Below are 19,485 nucleotides of genomic sequence, written 5' to 3'. Positions count from 1 at the left end.
GTTTCTTCGAGCCTAAATTTTCTCTTTTCTAAAGATGAACTTGAGTTAATAGCTATTTCAGTAGTTTAATCTGAGAGTTAAAAGTGTATGAAATACCTAACCAAAATAAAATAACCATTGAATACATACTAGGTTCTTTCCCTTCTCCCATTAAATATCATAACTTGATTTAACTTCCCTTTCTCTTATGTCTTCACATTCTCATAGTCACAAAAATAACTTACAGGCATATATGCGTAACCCATGGATAATAGTACAGCGAAGGCCTGGGGAGGAGGCGGGAGCGGAGTGGAGGATGTTAATGGGAGCAAAAAAGGACATTACAATAAAGATATATTTTAAAAAACAAACCAAAAAATCATTTAGATTTTTACATTAAAATAGTTTTCTGTCTTTCATATTTGCTACAGGTTCCTCTGTTCAAGTTCTTTTCATCACTCACTCGAACTATAATAATTCTTCAAGTAGTTTTTCAGCCCATAACTTAAACGTGCTGGTCCTAGTTTGACTTCATCTAAGCTCAGAGAATGTCTAATCTCAGCTTCAGATGGCAAGCCATGTGAGACTTGGGGGTGGCCAGCATGTTTCCATTGAGGCTTCACTTTTCCAGATGAAAACCCTCGGTTCCTAGAATGTATTTCTGGGTTTCTAGTGCCTTAGACATTCTGATTGATATTCTTGACTGTTCAGTGGGTTCAAATTGCTCTTTAAAAAAATGGATACTCTTCACAGCTCTGATTTGACCTGTTCATAGGGGAATTGGAAGATTTACTTCTTTTGTTCTAGATACTGTACATCTGTTAATGTAATATAGTATTTCTCTAAATATATTTTATCGCTGGTTACTCTGTGGCTTCATAGTGACTTATAAGGGTTCTTCACTGGTGCTATTTTAAAGCGACATTTGTCTGTTTTATTATTTTAAAGATCAAGTTTACTGAGATATAATTTACCTACAGTAAAATTTACTCTTATTAAATGGATTATTTGATGAGTTTTGACAAATGTATCCAGTCATATAACCACATTTTATACATACATTTCCCTCATTCCCTAAAATTCCCTGGTGCTCCTTCATGATCAGTCTCTTCCCCAACCCTCAGTTTCTGGCAACCTTTCTCTCCCTGTAAGATAGCCTTTTCTAGATACTGTTCCATTTGTACATGGCTGAGTTTTCTGCTGTATTATAGAAGTTGGTCTTTATTCTTTTAAATTTTGTTCATCTTAGCTTGGCTGCATAGCTGTAGACTAGCATAGTCATTTGGGATTCTAATTTTGTTTTCATTGTCTTCCCTATCTGATGACATGCAAAAATCTGATAGGCATTTTGGCTGTTTTCTTCCATGTTATTGGGGGAGGGGAGCAGGTTTTGACCAAAAACAAGAGCAAACGGGGCAGAACCCTTGTTTGACCCTAGAGAACATTCTCTAAGTTGACATTTATTCATTTATCAATCTCCTTTGATGTTGTACTTTAATCTACCTAAATATATTATTGCTCTGATTAAATTTATACGTACGTTTTAACCAAGGACAGCATAAGGGATCTTGGCAAATACTTTGCTGCAGTCTGAAACAGTCTTCATCCTGAATTTTCATTACGCAGTAGCCTAGTAACCTTTTCTGCCTACTAACATGACTTTGAAACTACCATATGGAGCACTGTCTGTTAAAATTCACATTTCTCTTGGTCACTGCTGTTCCTTGAAGGTTTTAATTTTGAAATTTATATGCATTTTAGCCATTAGCCATACGTGGTAAGCAACTAATGAATTTTGTTTCTCAACTGACTTTTTCTTATGAATCAAAACTCATGATATTGTAAGACTTTTTATACTTGAATTAAAGGCATGATTTTTTTATGAACCAATCCTACACTGTTAGGGAAGAGATGTTATATAATAATTTATGATATACAAATAAGCTTTGTGAAGACAGGCACCATCTCGCTTGTGTACCACTGTGACCCCAGCATCAAGCAGGATGCCTTACCCTCAGTATGTGCTCCCTAAATAAGAACCTTCTACTCTAGCTGCAACCCCTTTCATAGCAGAATGTATTGTGTTCAGTTGTATTAAATACCAGGCCCTGTGTAGGCTTGCTTTATTATATATTTATAGTCTTCAATTATAATAACAGTTATTCTTCTTGCATGAATTTAAATAGCACTTTTAAAAAAATAGGGTTCCATGTTTGAGACTGTAAAATGTATATCTCTGAGCAAATTTAGCATTTATTGACATCTAGCCTTTCTTCAAGAGTAATGGCCTTACTGGTTTTCCTTACCACCAGCATTATCATTAGTGAAAGGCATTTTGCACTTTATCACCCATTTTTATGAATAGAAGAAAAGAATGCATGTGCACTCAAACTTAAGTGAGGTCCAATTGTATGAGGGCTGTTCATTGTTTCCTAACCTGCAAGTGAGGGTATGGTGCCATTTTTCAAATTATTACCATGTCAACTTAGATAGGCTACAGCTCCTAGTTACTCAACAAAACACTAGCATAGGTGTTGCTAGGGAGGTATTTTGTTGTTTTGATTAAAGTCCACACTCCATTGGCTTTAAGTATAGGAGGTTATCTTAGACAATCTGGGTGGGCCTGCTTCAGCCAGCAAAGGCCTTCAGAGCGGAGTTGCCCTGAAGAAGAAATTCTGTCTGGGGACAAGTGCCAGCTCAGGCCCGAGAGTAGAGCCTGCCCTATTTGGACTTGCCTAGCCAGCCCCCAATTCCTTGTAAAATCTTAAGATGTATCTCCTATTGGTTGTGTTTGTCTGATTAAACCAGAACTGACACATTAGCCTATCAAAGAGGTGATTCCTGATCATGAGCAGGTTCCTAATCAATCAGTCTGTTACTATATTGCTGGTTATAAAGACCATTGCTATGTGAGACATGTCTGTGCTTTGCATACTTTCTGGTTGCACCGCTCCCGTAAACTTGACTGTGTAGCCACTCAGTGCCTTGCCATTTGATTTTTTTCCTCCCAGGTTTCTCCTTAGAAGGAAAGTTTCATCTTGTGATTTTTCTGGTCTAGAGTGCACAGAGAATGTTTTTTGTAATTTTAGTTGTTTTTAAATTGCTCCGTTTACTTTTTTGGAAGGAGAAAAGAAAACTGCTGTGCATTTTGATTTACTGTATGTGGTTAGGCATAGAATATGTTAGCACGGAGCTTACAGTGTGACTGTTCTGGCGCCCAGTACAGAGCGTTGATACAGGGCTGTCAGTTGCTCTGAAGTTACGTTCCAGGATTCTGTCACGTGCTGATGCAGTGCCAAAGCATATGGATCTCCATATGGTGTTTCTTTTGGGGTCTTTACCACCTGTAATCTAGCTGATTTTCATTCATTTAAATTTGTCCAAGAGGTAAGCAAACTAAATATGGAAATGGAAGTAATATACCAGTGTTAAAAATGCTGAAGTTTGGGATGAGTTACTGTCGTTATAGTAATTGCCAGAAAAATAATTCATTAAATGAGTGTATTAGTACAACAAGCAGTAGTGTTTCTCTATCACCTCATTAACAGCGGGGAGCAGTGGGTCCATTTCTGACTTGTGGAGTGGAGAGGGAAATTAACTTTATTGTATTGTCTTCATGAGGAGATAGAGTTAGATCATTTTAGACATCTTTAAAAGTAATGATATTAATGCATTTAAATATGTTTTCATGGTTCAGGAATAATGGTATTGTGAATGGCACTTGGCATTTTGATTGAATATGCAAAGTAATAAAACTGGTTGCATTCTGACTGTATGATATTGTAGTTTTATATCATTAAGAACATTTGATTTCAGAAATGGAGAAAAAACAACATGGCTTCATTGAAGCATGGTTTTCAGACCTCATAAAAAAATGCTTCTCTAAGCTCCAGACAGTTATCGGCTTATGTGTCAGCTAGCATTGTTTTACACTGCATCTTAAACGTTTCAGCTTCTCTTCAAAGCAGCTGTTCCAATAGACAGGGCAGAAACCACGGAGGATGTCTTTGTGTTACTGTGGTCATGTAAAAACACAAAGGTGCTTCAGGTATACAGTCTAGCAAACATTTGAGACTTGAACTGGAGAAATTGTATTGATACCCACATGTTAGGGAAATTAGTCATAACTATTGACTTCTGAAGTTATTTTCTGAGCCAGATATGTGAGGCATTACCACCTTTCAACCATAGCCACCCCCAGGCATGGATGGCAAATTGCTGAGACGCGATGGGAAGGGGTGGGATGGTCTCCCAGCTGGTGAGAGAGCTAATCATCAGCACTTGTGGCGGTCAGCCTGCGTAAGTGCGCCCACCGCTGCACACACAGCACCTGGCATGGCGGTGGCTGCAAAGTACTACATTCTTGATTAAAAAAAAAATCACGTTTTTTCACATTTAAATGTTTCTACGATCAAGGCACATTTTACCATTAATATGTTATATTTGCCTGCCACTTAAACTTATGTTTTAGTAAACCTTTGAACAAAATGTGTTTAATGAGAAAACAAATAAAGGAAGGAGCAGAACTGACCCTCCCTCATGTCTGATCTACTTGCCATCTGTATAGTTGAGGGTCATTGGTTAACATGCCTGGGCTCAAAAACTCTACCCTTGCCATTTCCTAGTGGGCAGGTGGCCCTGGGCAGTGCCAATGTCTCAGGCACTGATTCTTCATTGATAAGTAGGGACAGTAATGTATATCTTACTTACTCTACAGGATTGTTATGAGAATCCAACAAGATAATGGGTATAAAGTGTGATATACACGTAAAAGATATTATATCACAATGTGTCTATAATTTATATATATATTCATTCCCACTGCCCCAGTTAATTGAGGCCCTCTGCTTGGGTTATGTCTATTTTCTACTAAATAACTTCCCTATCTCTGGCTTTTATAGAATGTGTTGAGTAATCCTGAAATAATATTCGAAATGTTAGTTTCCTTCTCAAGACTTCTTTACTGTGCCACTTGTCTGCATCTCCAGCTGTTGTTTTCTCCTTAATCTGCTTCCTCCCATTCCATTCCTGGAACCACTTGCTACTCCTCAAGCTCCTAACACCTCCCACCTCTGCATGTGTTTCACCGCTCCCGAGAGTCTTTTCTTCCTTTTAACCTCATGTTGTCTTTACTCAATAAATCTGATCTTTCAAGTTTAATTTCACATATTATTTTCTACCTGTAATTATCTTCCCCACTGTATTAGACCCAATTTTTCTTTTATGGAAATGGAACAGATAAAGGGAGCCAGGAATAGAGGGTGGTAACCAGGGGGAGGCAGTGTGGCCCAGTTTGATTTTCTCTTGTTTGCAACACAGTGAGAGGTGATGCAGGTTTTATTTTGTTGTTGGGAAATTAAAGTTGTGGTAGGTTTTCTCTCTCATGTAGCATGTGTCATGAGTGCCTCCTGCCCCAGCCATGAGTATTCTGTGATGTTCAGTTTTCCTTCACCTAATATGTAGGTTTTACATAGATCTAGAAATACTCCTATTTTGTATAATATACATAATACCGATTTTAAATATGTTTTATAATGTAAACTTCTCAGGAAATATGCTACTTAGAGGGATGCAGAGGTGAGTTATCTTGAAAGTGAAAATTCAGTTTGTATATTGAAAAACTTCACAGTTTATCTGTCATATAAATTTAGATTTCTGGTTATCAGCTTTTCTTAAGTCATAGTTTATGCCATGTTAGGTGATAATATCTATAGAAATGCAGTGCAAGCGTATTTCTGAAGCTGTAAAACCATCATAGGCTGTCCTACCATATATTCATCAGATTTCAACCTTTAGCTTTTAATAATTTAATACTGTTCTCTGGAAGTCTTTATTGATAATAAAACTTGAGGTATAAGGATCTTGAAAATATGTTTAAATTCTAAGTTCCTAAGTTCTGTACGCCTAAAACAGAATTGTAATTTTTGTCAATTTCCAAGTAAATTGATCTCTGGTAGAGAAATTCATTTTTTCATCCAGTGCCAGGGCAGTATCTATGCCAATGGCCTCTTCAGTGATTCAAAACACAACCAAATTGACTTCTTTTCTCCTCCAACAAAATTACCATGAATCAGAATTCCAATCATAGAGCTCATTTCAGGTTTCAACTTTTGTGGCTGCTGTCATTTTCTCTTCCTTACTCTACTCAAGCCTGCTCTTTTCCGACGCCTGCCTGGCGTGCTGCAGGCTAGCCTCCTGCGCTTTTCTTCCGTAGAGCCACCTGACCTCCGAGACAGAATTTTATGTCTCTTATTCTATTAGCTCCTTATACATCAACAGTCATCACATTGTATTATAATTTTTATTTATATATTTTCTCCCCAACTGGACTGTGTGATCCTATGAGCAGGAATCATGCATGTCTTAACTAAATTTTTATAGTCCCAATCCTTGCAACCTACATGCAGTAAATGTTTATAGAATCTAAAGGTGGATTAAAATATAAGATTCATCACCTTTTAATTCCCCTTAGGTATGGTATTATGAACTACATAGAAACCTCCAAGACTGCTATGGCTGGAAAATATTTGGAAAGCAGTGGATTAGAAGTTATTGGAAAATATTGAATCTAGCCTGTAGTCCCCCTGGGATATGGATTAATTCCTTAACACAGAATGGCCTCAGCAAGTTATCTATCTAAATAACAATGAACAAATATTTATTGACTCCCCGTCAGCCTAAGGGATTGTGCTAGATCTAGCTATTATGTGTATAGGGTCAGGTATCTAAATAGATTGTAGAACTAGCAATAATTAAAATGCCCTTTTTCTTTGCTGGTCACTGTGTATGTAGTGGTTAAGAAGATGGTAATATTTTAGCCATGTGTTAAACTGCTTTCTCAGGTAGGACATTTCATGTCTCATCCTCAATAACCTGTAATGTTATTTTTTAGCTACATTTTTTTCTTTAAAATAGTAATTTTTGAGTTATACCTATGTGCCCTGTTTTTATTTAATAAAATTCAAAGTCATTAACTTTGTTCCTGTAAGAAGTATCTTTATATTCAAAAGCCCTACAGTCACTTGAAACATACATAGAGAGAGAAAACACAGACTTTGCCCTGGCCAGTGTGGCCCAGTTGGTTGGGCATCATCCCATGTACTAAAAGGTTCCTGGTGCGATGCCCAGTCAGGGCACTAGCCTGGGTTGCTGGCTGGATCCCTTGCAGGAGGTGAGTGATCAATGTTTCTCTCTCTCTCCTTCTCTCTAAAAATAATAAAAAAAAAATTTTTAATGGAATAAATTTTTAAATTATGTTTTCATTAATTTTAGAGAGAGAAGAGGGAAGAAAAAGAAATAGAAACATTGATGAAAGAGATACATCTATCAGCTACCTCCTGCACATCCCTTACTGGGTATCGTGCCCACAATTCAGGCCTATGCCCTGACTGGGAATTGAATTGGTGACCTCTTTCTGCATGGGTTGACACTCAACCACTGAGCCATACCTGTGGGGCAAAAATTAGAGTAAAAAAATAAAATTTTTTTTTAAGGGAAGGAGCACAGACTTTAAAATAAACCTGCCCAGGTTTGAGTTTTCACTTTGCTAATTCAGCTGCATGATTTTAGACATGTTTATTTTAGCATCTCTTTGCTATTTTGTCATTTACAAAATAAGGGCAGTAGTGGTACTTACCTCCAATGATTTAATGAGATCATGCACATAAGACTCTTACCATGATTGTTGCTTGTGACATACACTCAACATGCAGCTGATTTTGAAGTAAAAAGAACAATCTGACACATTCCTAGGTAGCATGCAAAATGCGACTTTTCATTTTTAGAATTTTGGATTTCTCACCTTTTAAAATACATTTTATTGATTTTTTTTACAGAGAGGAAGGGAGAGGGATAGAGAGTTAGAAACATCAATGAGAGAGAAACATCGATCAGCTGCCTCCTGCACACCTACTGGGGATGTGCCTGCAACCAAGGTACATGCCCTTAACTGGAATCGAACCTGGGACCCTTCAGCCCGCAGGCCGACGCTCCATCCACTGAGCTGAACCGATCAGGCCCCTCACCTTTTATATGTAAGCAGGGTGATGATGCTTTTATGATAGAATGGGCCCAGCATATTAGGTTGTTTCTGATGGAAAAGGAATGTGCACATCCCTGAGAAAGCCATAATCACTTCAGTTGATTTTTTTATAAACTTCACTTTTCCTGTCAGTTGTTGCCTGTAGTTAAGTTGTTGCCATGTATCCTGGTACCCATACTCTTGAACTTGTGCCTGATATGTTCTTAATGGATTATTGTAACTTTAATGAAATCCAGTCTTGCTGAATCACTAGACCTGCTTTCTCTTGGAAGGCTCTTTATGGGGACCTGACAGATCACCTCGCAGAAGTCTCCAGACGTCCTGCTCTCTAATTCTTCTCCATAACGAGTTTTGCGCTGCATGATAAAATATTCATGTTAAAATAGGTTCTAAACTAATTATCTGCAGCCAGCAGTTGCCACTGCAGTCATTTGCTGTTAGCTTGGCTCAAGTTAATGGTTTGTATTTCAGTACAAATAGTCTCTTCTGGCGGTTTCCTGTCACTGATTCTTATCCTAAATGGAATTTCCATATATACCTAGGGTTAATTCTTTTTATTTTGAAAGGAGAATTCTTGCCCTACTTTTTCTTCCCTTTTTGTTAAGATTAGCCTATGTTGGTGTCCAGTTCCATATTGTTCTCCATCTTCAGATCCCTGAGTCACTGCTGAACTCATAACTCCCACACTATCCAAAAAGAAAAAGTCAAGTTCTAACTCGGCATTTAACAGAATATACTATGTCAGGTTTTTAAACAAACATAAGAAGAAGTACCACCATAAGGACAGGTTTCAGGGTGTGAGATGCTTGAGACCTACAAAGTCAGTATTATAGTAGGAATTAACCACTGTGGGAAGAATTGAGGGGCTAGCGGCAAGGAAGATAAGGTATTAATGGAGTATTTTTTGTGGAATTTGGTGGAAATGATGACTGAAATGCCAAAAGTGGGTGGATTCAAGAGCAGAGGACTAAGGACTTTATTGGGGAATCCACAGTTACGTAGGAGTGAGGAGAGAAGGTGCCAAGTCAGCACGGGAACCTCGATATCCAATGACTGGGTCAAGGTCCCTATCCAGGGCTTTCTTTGACCCTTTCTGCTTCCTCTGTTTCCATAGTGAGTGACATGTGAGTGGACTAAGAGAGAGAGAGAGAGAGTACGTTGTTAGATAGGGTGAAGGTGGGCCTCCTTTGGAGTCTCTATGTGCCTCTTTCCTCACTGTTGATCACTGAGCTCTTCAGAGTAGAACAGCAGTTAACTGGGGTGTTTGACCAAGGAGACATGTTACCAGACTAAAAGGGTTCATTTGCCTGCACACATCAAAGCCTAATCCAGTGCCATCAGCAGTATACAGCCAAGTAAGTAAGGCTTATTAGTTGAGGGAATGGTGCCAAGCCCAGAGTCACAGGTGAGCTAATGTTCAAAGATCTGGCTTTCCCATGGCTTCCAGGTGATGGGTTACATAGTGAACTGAGTTAGGGTCATGGTTAGGGTCGTGATCTCTACTGATTGGTTGGCGCTAGGGTGGGAGGTAGTTGATCATTACATCTGGTCCTGATGTCAGTCGTGGCATTGCTCTGTCTGGTTTTGCAAAGTTGTGGTTGGTGGGCTTGTTCTGGAGCAGAAACAGAGGCCACGATGTTGTCCCTAGCTTGAAACTCTGTCTCTGTGATTAGAGACCCAAGGCTTTGCTCCTAAGATTATTTGATGCTGACCAGAACCCCATTGTCTTGAGGGCTTAATGATCAAGGGGCGGGGGGAGCTGCAAGGGAGGGGGAAGTGGGTAGGTTAGGGTGCTGGATGAGGCCAATTTGAATAAAAGGAAAGAAAGGAGAAGAGGTCATATTAAAGAAATGATGCTTCTGCATGGTTGCCGAAAGACACCCATCCCTTCAACATAAATAATACAGCTTTTATTCAGCCTGACTTCTAGTCATTGCCCTCTTTTAAATACCACCTGGCCTCTTCTCCTTCCCCAGTAAAACAAACAGAAGTCCTAGGTTGCATATTGATACAATGCCAGTTAACAGATACATGCTGTTTGCATTCTGTAAATGGCCTAGGGATTTCATGAGCCCAGTGTCAGTTATAAAATCAAAGCTTTCTATTTTTCATGAACTTTAAAATAATTAGAATTTTGTTTTGAATAAATAGAGTTATTAGATTCACAGTCTTAGAAACTGTCAGGATGTTAAGACACAGGTGTGTGGTGCATAAAATATGCATGGTTTTTATGGAGCTCTGAATAGCAAAGAAAATTCTCCTGATACTAACTGTCCAAACTCAGCAGTCCCTTGCACTTAAAAGAGCACCAGCATGGGGAATTAGTATGATAATTGCTTTCCCCTCACGCATTGTTTCTGACCCATGTCATATGTTTGTTAATTCATCTGCTTTTTATTCCTTGATCAAAGCAGAAATATGCCTGTTAACACACCCACGGTGAAATGGTTCCTGGAAGGAAGTGTTAGCTGGCATTTTGGTTCTTTCTTTTTTTAGTAAAAACATATTTGCTGTAGAATATATTATGAATGTAAATCCCAGTGTTAGAATCGTGGCTTCTTAGAATCTGACATAACTTGAAATTAAAAGAGTTACTATGTGTTTTATATTTATTTTATAGGTATAACTTCATAATAATTATTTTTTTTTCAATCAAATGAATGGCCCTTACTTTCTTTAAGTTTATGAAATTCCTGAGGCATTTTTGAGCGTGTGTGTAAACATTGTCTAACTTAATGGGAAAAAATGGGTTTCAGCTCACCCTTGTACCCTTTTAAGTTAGAACAGTAATTTAGGAAATTACAAATGTTATACGTACGTATTGTCTCTCTCCTCTTCCTTTTTCTCAAAATTTTAAAGTAATATTTCTATGTTTTTCTGATAGTCCCCTTAGGCTGCAGTTATGGTCACTTTTAAAGAGATATGCGCTATGAATTATATTTAAAGGAATCTCGATCATTTAAGATATCTGAGTTAACACTGTTAACGCTGGTGATGACTGCCTTCAAGAGCAGCCTGAGGGGCAGGAGAAAGAAACTCTGCCCAGCTGTGGTACCTGCAGGGCTGCCATGTGACTGACACATTAGCCCTCATCACTACTCTAAGAATAACGGCATAAGAGGAAAAATAGGTGATATTATACAGTAATGAGGGGCCTAGTGCAAAATTTGTGCACCTTGAAAGGAACTGTGGGCCGCGGAGGCTGAGGTGGGCACAAGGTTGGGTCTCGGCCCATAGTCCACACCCCCACCTAGCCCCTCCCACTGTGGCCCCCAGTCCCCTCCTGCCAGCAGCCCCACTTCCGCTGGTACCGGCCCCGCTTGCACTCACTGATGGTGCAGAGCAATTGGGGCCAGCGCAAGCAGTGGGTATGAGCAGGACCATCGCCTGCAGCGGGTGCAAGAGGCAGCTGTTGGCCCCGATCACCCCTCAGGAGCAGGGGGAGGTGGAGAAGCCCTGAGGGACAATCAGGGCTGGCAGCCACTGCTCGCACCCACTGATGGTGCCGAGCAATAGGGGCCGGTGCCAGATGCCAGCAGCGGGTGCAAGAAGCAGCTCTGGCACCAGCAGCAGGTGTGAGTGGGGCCAGCGCTGGCAGCAGGTGTGAGCGCCAGGCGGGACCGCAGTGCACGGGAGCAAAGAATTTTCAGTAACCACCAGAGGCACTCCCTGATGACAGCGAACAGCGCCTTGCCTTGGTCTGGTGCCCCCGCTCACCTGCTCCACCATCCCGCCACAGCCGACACCTGGCATGTTCTGCGTGTGCCCCTTAGTGGTCAACACATGTCATAGCGACCCATTGTCGGTTGTTTGGTTGTTCCGCCGTTTGGTCTATTTGCATTTTAGGGTTTTATATATATAGATTTATGTAACATGCCTATCAGATCTCTGATTTTAAGCAGTTAAACCAGTTATCCCAGACCTTGGTTTGCATTTGATTTCTTGTTTATTCTTCTATTGTCTTCTTCCCAAATTGCCTGTTCCTATTCCTTGACCATTTTTCTGTACTTACTGACTTTTATAAATTATGGATATCCTTTCTTGTTAAGTGTGGCAAAATTTTCTTCCTTTTTGTTGCTCATTTTTTTGAACCTTTTAAAATTATCATTATGCAAAAGTTTAAAGTTTTGTTACTTCGGATTTTTGGGTTTTTTTTAACAGCTTCTTGGCTTATAATTTTGTGTAAATAAATCTTCCCTACCCCAGTTTAAAAACAAAACATAAACAACACTTTAGTTTTCTAGACTCTTATAATTCTGTAGTTCAATTTTTTTTTATGACATCTAGGTCTTTAATCTCCATGCGATTTATTTTTGTGTAAATGTGAAATAGAACATCAACTTCAATTTTTCAGATGTAAAATCAGTGCCCCACCACCTTTTAGCAACCAATTCTGTCCTTTCTGCAGCAATTGAAATATATATTAATTCTCATATGTATTATTAGGGTTTTTAAATTTCAGGCAAAAAGGAGCCAGCTTAGCATAAGTAAAAAGTAGTGATTATTAAGGAGAGTGGCTGTCCCTCATAACCACAGAGCAGGAAATGTGGCTATACCATGGGAAAACAGCTGACCAAGGACTCAAATGTCATCAGGTTTCTATTCTCTTTCTCTCCATTTCTCATCCCCTCTTGTTTCTACACATTGGCTTCATTCTTCTTTCTTACTACAGACTGTCTCGTTATAAATGGTTTCTGAGCTTTACATCTTTCTAGAAAGAAACTGACTCTTTTGCTCTCCAGTAAAAAAAATCTCAGTTTGGATCAGCTGTCCTTCATTGTGTTCTGGTAATGAAGTCCAGCCTCACCCAGACCATGGGGATGAAGGTGCAGTGATTGGTAAAAAGATTATGCTTTGTCCTGGCCAAGTTACTCAGTGGTTAGAGCGTTGGCCCAAGAACTGAAGGGTCTCGAGTTCAGGAGGCAACCAATCGATTTGTCTCTCTCACATTGATGTTTCTCTCTCTTCTACTTCTTCCCTCTCTTCCACTCTCTGAAAAACCAATGGGAAAAATAATCTTGGGTGAGGACTAACAAAAAAGTTTATGCTTCCTTAGCCTCCCACTGTGCCTTAGGTACATGGGTCTGGTTCTGGAAGCTCTAGAAATTATAATTTAGCCATTTACCCACGACTGCTCCAAGTCAGCGTTTTGTGCTGTTGTCCTTAGAGATCTGCAGGAGCAGTACCTTCTCATGGTTTCATTTTCCTTAAAAAAAAAAATATGTTGGCTGGTATTTATTCTTCCAGATGAAATTTATAATCAGCATGCCAAGTTCCATTATACATTCCATTGTTTGTTGATGGGAATATATTGAATTTATAGATTTATAAGTGGAGAACTGACTTCTCATTTTGAGACTTACTTTCCAGAATAAGGGTATGCCTCTCCCTCTCTCTCTCTCTTTTTTAAAAGTGTTTTTATTGATTTTAGAGATAGAGAGGAAGGGAGAGAGAGAGAGAAACATCAATCAGCTGCCTCTTGCATCTACTGAGGATCCAGCCTGTCACCTGGCATGTGCCCTAACTGCGAATGGAACCAGTGACCTCTTGGTTCATGAGTTGATGCTCAACCACTGAGCCACACCAGCTGGACTCTCTCTCTCTCTCTTTCTCTCTCTCTCTCTCAATCTTTATTTTATGTTCAACTATCTTACATTGCTATATTAGTGTCATATGAAAGTTCTTTTCTAATTTCTGGTTAACCAAATCAAGCATCATGGAATAATAATTTAGGCAACACAAGTAAGTATCATCCTTCCATTCAGGGATAACTACATGGAGGCACATGGTGGGGCGGCATCTTGCACAGGGGTTACATTTTGAGGATACAACAAAGTGTTACTTGTACCAGTTAATAATGCACTCATTAGTAAGTAACAGGGAACCCGATTACAACAGGTGTTTATTATTATTTATGTACAAACAAGGCTGAAGATGGTCAGTGTGTTTGATGACTCAATGCATTCAGAGCCGATCCGTACAGTTCTTTTGGCCTTCTCTGGTGGTCACAGGGCGGCTCCTGCAATGGCAGTCATTACATCCATGTTTGAGGTAAGAGGGTAAGAAACAGAATGTGTCTGCCCTTTGTCAGAAAACGGAAAGCTTTTTCAGGTTACCTTGCTTACATCTGGTCACATGACCACTCCTCTATGCAGATAAGGTTAGCAGAAGCAAGCACTGGGCATTTTAGTCTCTATCCTGGCAAATGGGTTGGGTTGGATTGTCCTTGGGTAGCCAGTCAACACCATCTGTCTTTCCAAATAAGATGAAAATCACCCTTGAAAATATTTTAAATTGTGCAAATCCAGTTTCGTACTACAGATAATTAAGTTCCTCTGTATCTTGTTTAACAAGTGTTTTCATTTTCATGCTTTGTTTTTCCCCCTCAAAGATTTCTAGGAAGACATTACCCCCACTTGCCTGCTATCTACAGTGCAGGGTATAGAGTCTTAGCAACCCTAGAAGTCATTCCCGCCCGTCCCCATCAGTTGCAAGCGCTGTTCCTTGACTCTTAAAGACTGGATTGCCTTGGCCACTCATCCGTGGGAGTGGGGGCTCTATTTGTGTTTGTTCATTTGTTTTCACTGTGAAGAAATCTCTGAGCTTCTCTGGCAGGTGCTTTTGCTTTCACCGTCACCTCTGCCCTCCTGTCCAGGCTGCCCAGGCCCAGCGGGGGTGGGGGTGGGGGGGAGGTGGAGGGATGGGGGATTTCTGCTCTGTGATAAGGAAGGCCTGGGGAGAAGTCTGACCTCCAGGCAGAGTTTCATGGTGCTTCTCTGATTACTAGGTTCTGCGCTGCTGGGTTCCTGTGCTCATAAGGCTCCTAAAGCCCATTCCTCTGGCACTTGCAGACTTGTCGTTTCTATTAGGTCTCATTGCTTCAGCAGGTACTGCGTACTCCTGACAAACAGAGTTCGTCCCTGCTGCAGAAAAATAGAAGCTTTATTTTAACCATAGCTGTTTTCACAAGTGTGTGAAGAGCTGGAAAATTGAAATTAGTTTTAGATAAGCACAGCTGAAATATTCTTATTTTCTACTATGTCAACAAATTGAGAGAAGGATTGAGGACATCGGGTCACTGGAGTGTCTGATGATACAACTAATGCATTATGGGGTTCATGTACATACTGGGACCTGTTACTTATGAAATCTAAGCTAAAAGGATCTTAATGTGTCCTTAGTAATCCTCCTGCCTCTTAATAAGATATTTTAATTCTTTGTCCCTGAGTCATCACATGTTTGAATTGCTGGCCCCCCAGTGGCCAAACAGAATACTTCCCTAATTAACTTGAATAATAGGGAGACTCATTAGGAGTGCTTTGGTCTGCTGGGATAGACTGGTGACTCATGAAGTCATGAAAATAGGATGCAATCATTTTAGTCATTTAGTATCATTTAAAAAATTTTTAAATGGTTATTTCAGGCCATGGAAGGCCTATTTGTGGTTATATTTCATTTGTTTGATAAGTACTGGTGGGTTGTCACACTGTGGCATTAGTGGTCATTTTTTAATTGCCATTTACAATAGTACATGAAATTGAAAGAGACTGAGGTGTTGGAATGAAGGAAAACTATGCTTTTAATTATTAAAGTATCCAGAATGAAATGAGCTTTTACATTAAGTTTCAAGAAGTGTGTTTTTAAAAAGTGAACCAAAATTGGACAAATTAGCTTGCTCTCACGATCTGTATGTATTGAGTTAATTGCCCTGCAGCTACTCTTGGTTCCTGGTTTTATTCTCCATTGTTTCTCCTTCCTTACATGTCACTTTATTTCTCCTTTCCTACTGGTGGTTGGGTCAGATGGGTTTGTTTGTGTAGAAAAATCAAGTTGCCCTGATTATGTTTAAGAACCTAATAAGAGTGCTTACCTGTGAAAGGCTGTTCCTCCAAGCACCTTACCAGTTGAATTGAATCGGCACCACTTGTAGCCTAGTTATGGGTGGGAGGTGTCTGATACATGGTCCTTTTTGTCTGTCTGTTTTCATAGAAATGGATTCAGTAAAACTAGGTGGCATAAGTTAGTTGGGAAAAAATTGCATGAATCCTAGACTACATGAAGACCTTGAACAATAGGGCCTTGAAACCCAGTGGTTCAAATATACTTGCTTATACTTTCAACATGAATGTGTTTCTGCAAACTTGCCAGGAATTGAATTACACATTGACACCACTGTCGTCAGACATCAGGCACTTTGTCCATTTGAAGTTTCTGCTGAGTTATACTCTCTTGGGCATGATTTTGTAGGATGGAATTGCTCTAAAGAAAAAAAAATGAAGGTGCTAAGAATTTGTTTTATTTTTCTTGGCATAGGTATGACTCAAATTGAGCTTTATGGAAAGATAATTTGCTTCATAGGAATTCTTTTATTTTGCCTAATCATTTGCAGATGAATGTCAAGTCCCCACCTTTTTGCCCTCTTTCTCTACTTATTTTAAATAAAAAATTAAGTTAGATATAATGAAGATGTTTTAGTCATTTTACTTCATACTTTTAACTATACCTTACTAAACCAACTTCTGTTACGGCAAATTTCCAGGTGGCTGAGGTGATAATATAAAGAATGTTCTCATGATTTCTTCCATTATGTTTACAGTTTCCGTTTTTTGTTTGTTTGTTTTATATGAATCCATTTGGAAATTACCTAATTTAAAGTAGGAGGAAGTCATTTGACTTCTGCTTTGACTTTGCTTTATTTGTGACGTCACTAATTCAACTAATTTTCATTGAATACCATCTGTGAGCAAGGGACTTTGATGAATGCCTCTGAAAGGGCATTTTATAGCTTAGGGGGCTGGATTAGATTTCCAGAACAAATTATACTGAAAAAGCCCAGTAAGCACAGTGGAAAGAGGTTTGGGAGTGCAGAGAGAAGGAGAGAGTGATGGATTCACTGTGTGTAGGAAAGGACAGGGCTTGTGCAGATCATATTAATTTTTGAAGTGATTAGTATCTTTAGATCATTGAGTTTTATAATCTGCTAATTGAAAGATTGATTGAGGGTAGGTAGGATGTGAGTAATGAAAATGGTGAGTGTATGGTATGAATAGATTAGCTGATGATATGATTTATAATTCTAATTCTGGCATCCCTAGGAATAATTTTTAGCTAGGCAAAAAAAAAAAAAGATGGGCCTGCCTCGTGTGGCTCAGGGGTTGAGCATCAGCCTATGCACCAGGAGGTCATACACCCAGGTTGCAGGCTATATCCCCAGTAGGGGTCATGCAGGAGGGAGCCAGTTTCTGTCTCTCACTCCCTCTCTCTGAAATCAATCCTATATAATAAAAACATAGTATGCAAATTGTCCCCTCGACCAGGAGTTGTCTGGAAGTTTGACCAGAGGGCGGGCCCAGCCAGGGGAAAGGAGGGAAGCCCCAGCCTGTGGTGGTGGTGGCGGTGGTGGCAGGTGGCCTGGGGAAGGGAGGGAGTACCCAGCCGATAGCCGGTAGCTGGCAGCAGCTAGGGACCCTACCAGTGCATGAATTTTGTGCACTGGGCCTCTAGTAAAAATATAATGGAACTAGGAAAACTAATTTGAGTGAGCCACTTTTCAAGATGAAGTCAAGATGGAAGTGTAAAAACAACACCATTCCAACTTTATGATTTTGGAACTTCCTTTGAGAAAGAATCAAGAATAATTAAAGAATTTTTTTTAAGTGGGTTTTTAAAAAATATATATTTTTATTGATTTCTGAGAGGAAGGGAGGGGGAGAGAGAGATAGAAACATCAATGATGAGAGGGAATCATTGATTGGCTGCCTCCTGCACGCCCCCTACTGGGGACTGAGCTGGCAACCTGGCCATGTGCCCTTGACTGGAATTGTACCCGGGACCCTTGAGTCCACAGGCTGACGCTCTATGCACTGAGCCAAACCGGCTAGGGCTTTAACGATTTTTTAAAAGGCCAATGTATTCATTTAGAAGAACCTCAGATAACTCACAAGATGACAGAATGCATTGTGAGGTGATAAAGGAAAAGAAACTTAATTATGTGGGAAAATGTTTAATACTTGGTACAATTGATGGAATTCAGGGAGAGTTTCAGTCACTGTCCAGGATTTGAATGAAGGGGACAGCAAAGATGTGAGCTATGTCCAAAGGACATAAGTGATAAAAAACAACAACAACAACAAAAAAAACCCAAAAACAAAACAGCTTACGTTTCAAAAGTAAGGTGAAATGTGTAAGTTGACATAACCTTCAGAAGATGTCAGGTACCTGCAGGTAGTTATTTTCAACTGGAAAAGATATCAAATTGTTTTCATAGTGCATTAGAGATATATAACTTTATAATGAAGCGTGTGTCAACCAGTGTTATCAAAAGACTAAACAATGAAGAAGACCCAGTATTGGAAAAAATCCCACAAAAAATATATGTGGACTATGTTTCAAATGTTTATGTAGTGTATCTGTGCACACACACACAGAGACATGCCTATAAATATATGGTAGGGTGTTAAGTTTTGTTCTCAGAAAGCCAAAAGAAGTATAAAATATTTAATAATTCATTTTTTTTGATGCAGTCTTCTGCATCTCATGCCTGAAGATTAACACTCTTCTCTTTCTTCACAATCGAGTCCTCCACTTCCGGCTTCTCCCACGGAGTGTGAGGCGGCTGCTGGAGACTGTGCTCCTGAACACCTAATATTTCACGTGGGTCTCAACTGGAGTAGGTCTGAGACCCGTGCTTATTACCAGTGCACATACTTTTGTGTTTTGTTCTCCACAAATTTTTATAAGATAATGACAAAATGCAGTAAAATATCAAATAGTTTTCGGATTACCAAGATGGCAGTGCTGCTGCACCTGAATGGTGAACTGTCAGGAGAGGCCTCTGGATTAACTGGAAGTATTTGACAGTTCAGATTTGGCAAAGAAAAGTCAAGTTAGTGGTGTCGATACTTAACATAATAGATGGCACCACAGGAATGTTGACGACCTCACTCATTTAGAACCTTGCAGACTTTCAGTACTGTGGGGAATAAGGTTGCCAGCTCTCTTTAGACAGGATAGGGAATCTGAGGTTTTACAGCCTCAGCAGTTAATGTTGTTATCCAGTTTAGTCACATTATTTTACCGTTTAGGAGAGTAAAATCTAAAGACCCTTTTTTCCTGATGGTACAAGGCAGATTTGGTGACAGAGATGCCATTAACAAATAGGTTTCTGACTTGCATTATTGCTTTTTGCAACACATGTTGCTCCTTTGCCATAGTGGCTCTTAATTTCCAGTGTACCCCAAGTGATTCTTGGTAAAAAGTACCGATTCTTGATCTCCTGCTCAGAGATCCTGATTCAGCAGGTCTGGTATCTAGGCCCCAAAATGTACGTTTTTAAATAAGTACTCACTCGGATGCAGATGGTACTTGTGCCATGCTTTGAGAAATATGCTCAAAATCATGTATGAAACTGAGTACATAGACATTTATATTCAAGGTCATACATCTAGGAAGTGGTAAAATCAGGA

At 39.6% G+C, this 19,485-nt stretch overlaps 1 protein-coding gene across 4 annotated transcripts in view; it reads left to right on the top strand.

Annotated features, from left to right (window-relative positions):
• Positions 1 to 19,485, top strand: part of EXOC4 (exocyst complex component 4) — a 758,369-nt gene that overhangs the window by 286,999 nt on the left and 451,885 nt on the right. The window lies entirely within an intron of this gene.

The sequence above is a fragment of the Myotis myotis genome, unplaced genomic scaffold (genome assembly GCF_014108235.1).
Source record: "Myotis myotis isolate mMyoMyo1 unplaced genomic scaffold, mMyoMyo1.p scaffold_m19_p_11, whole genome shotgun sequence".
Classification (NCBI taxonomy): Eukaryota; Metazoa; Chordata; class Mammalia; order Chiroptera; family Vespertilionidae; genus Myotis; species Myotis myotis.
The sequence above is the reverse complement of the archived record's forward strand: the minus strand, read 5'-3'. Positions and strand labels throughout refer to the sequence as shown.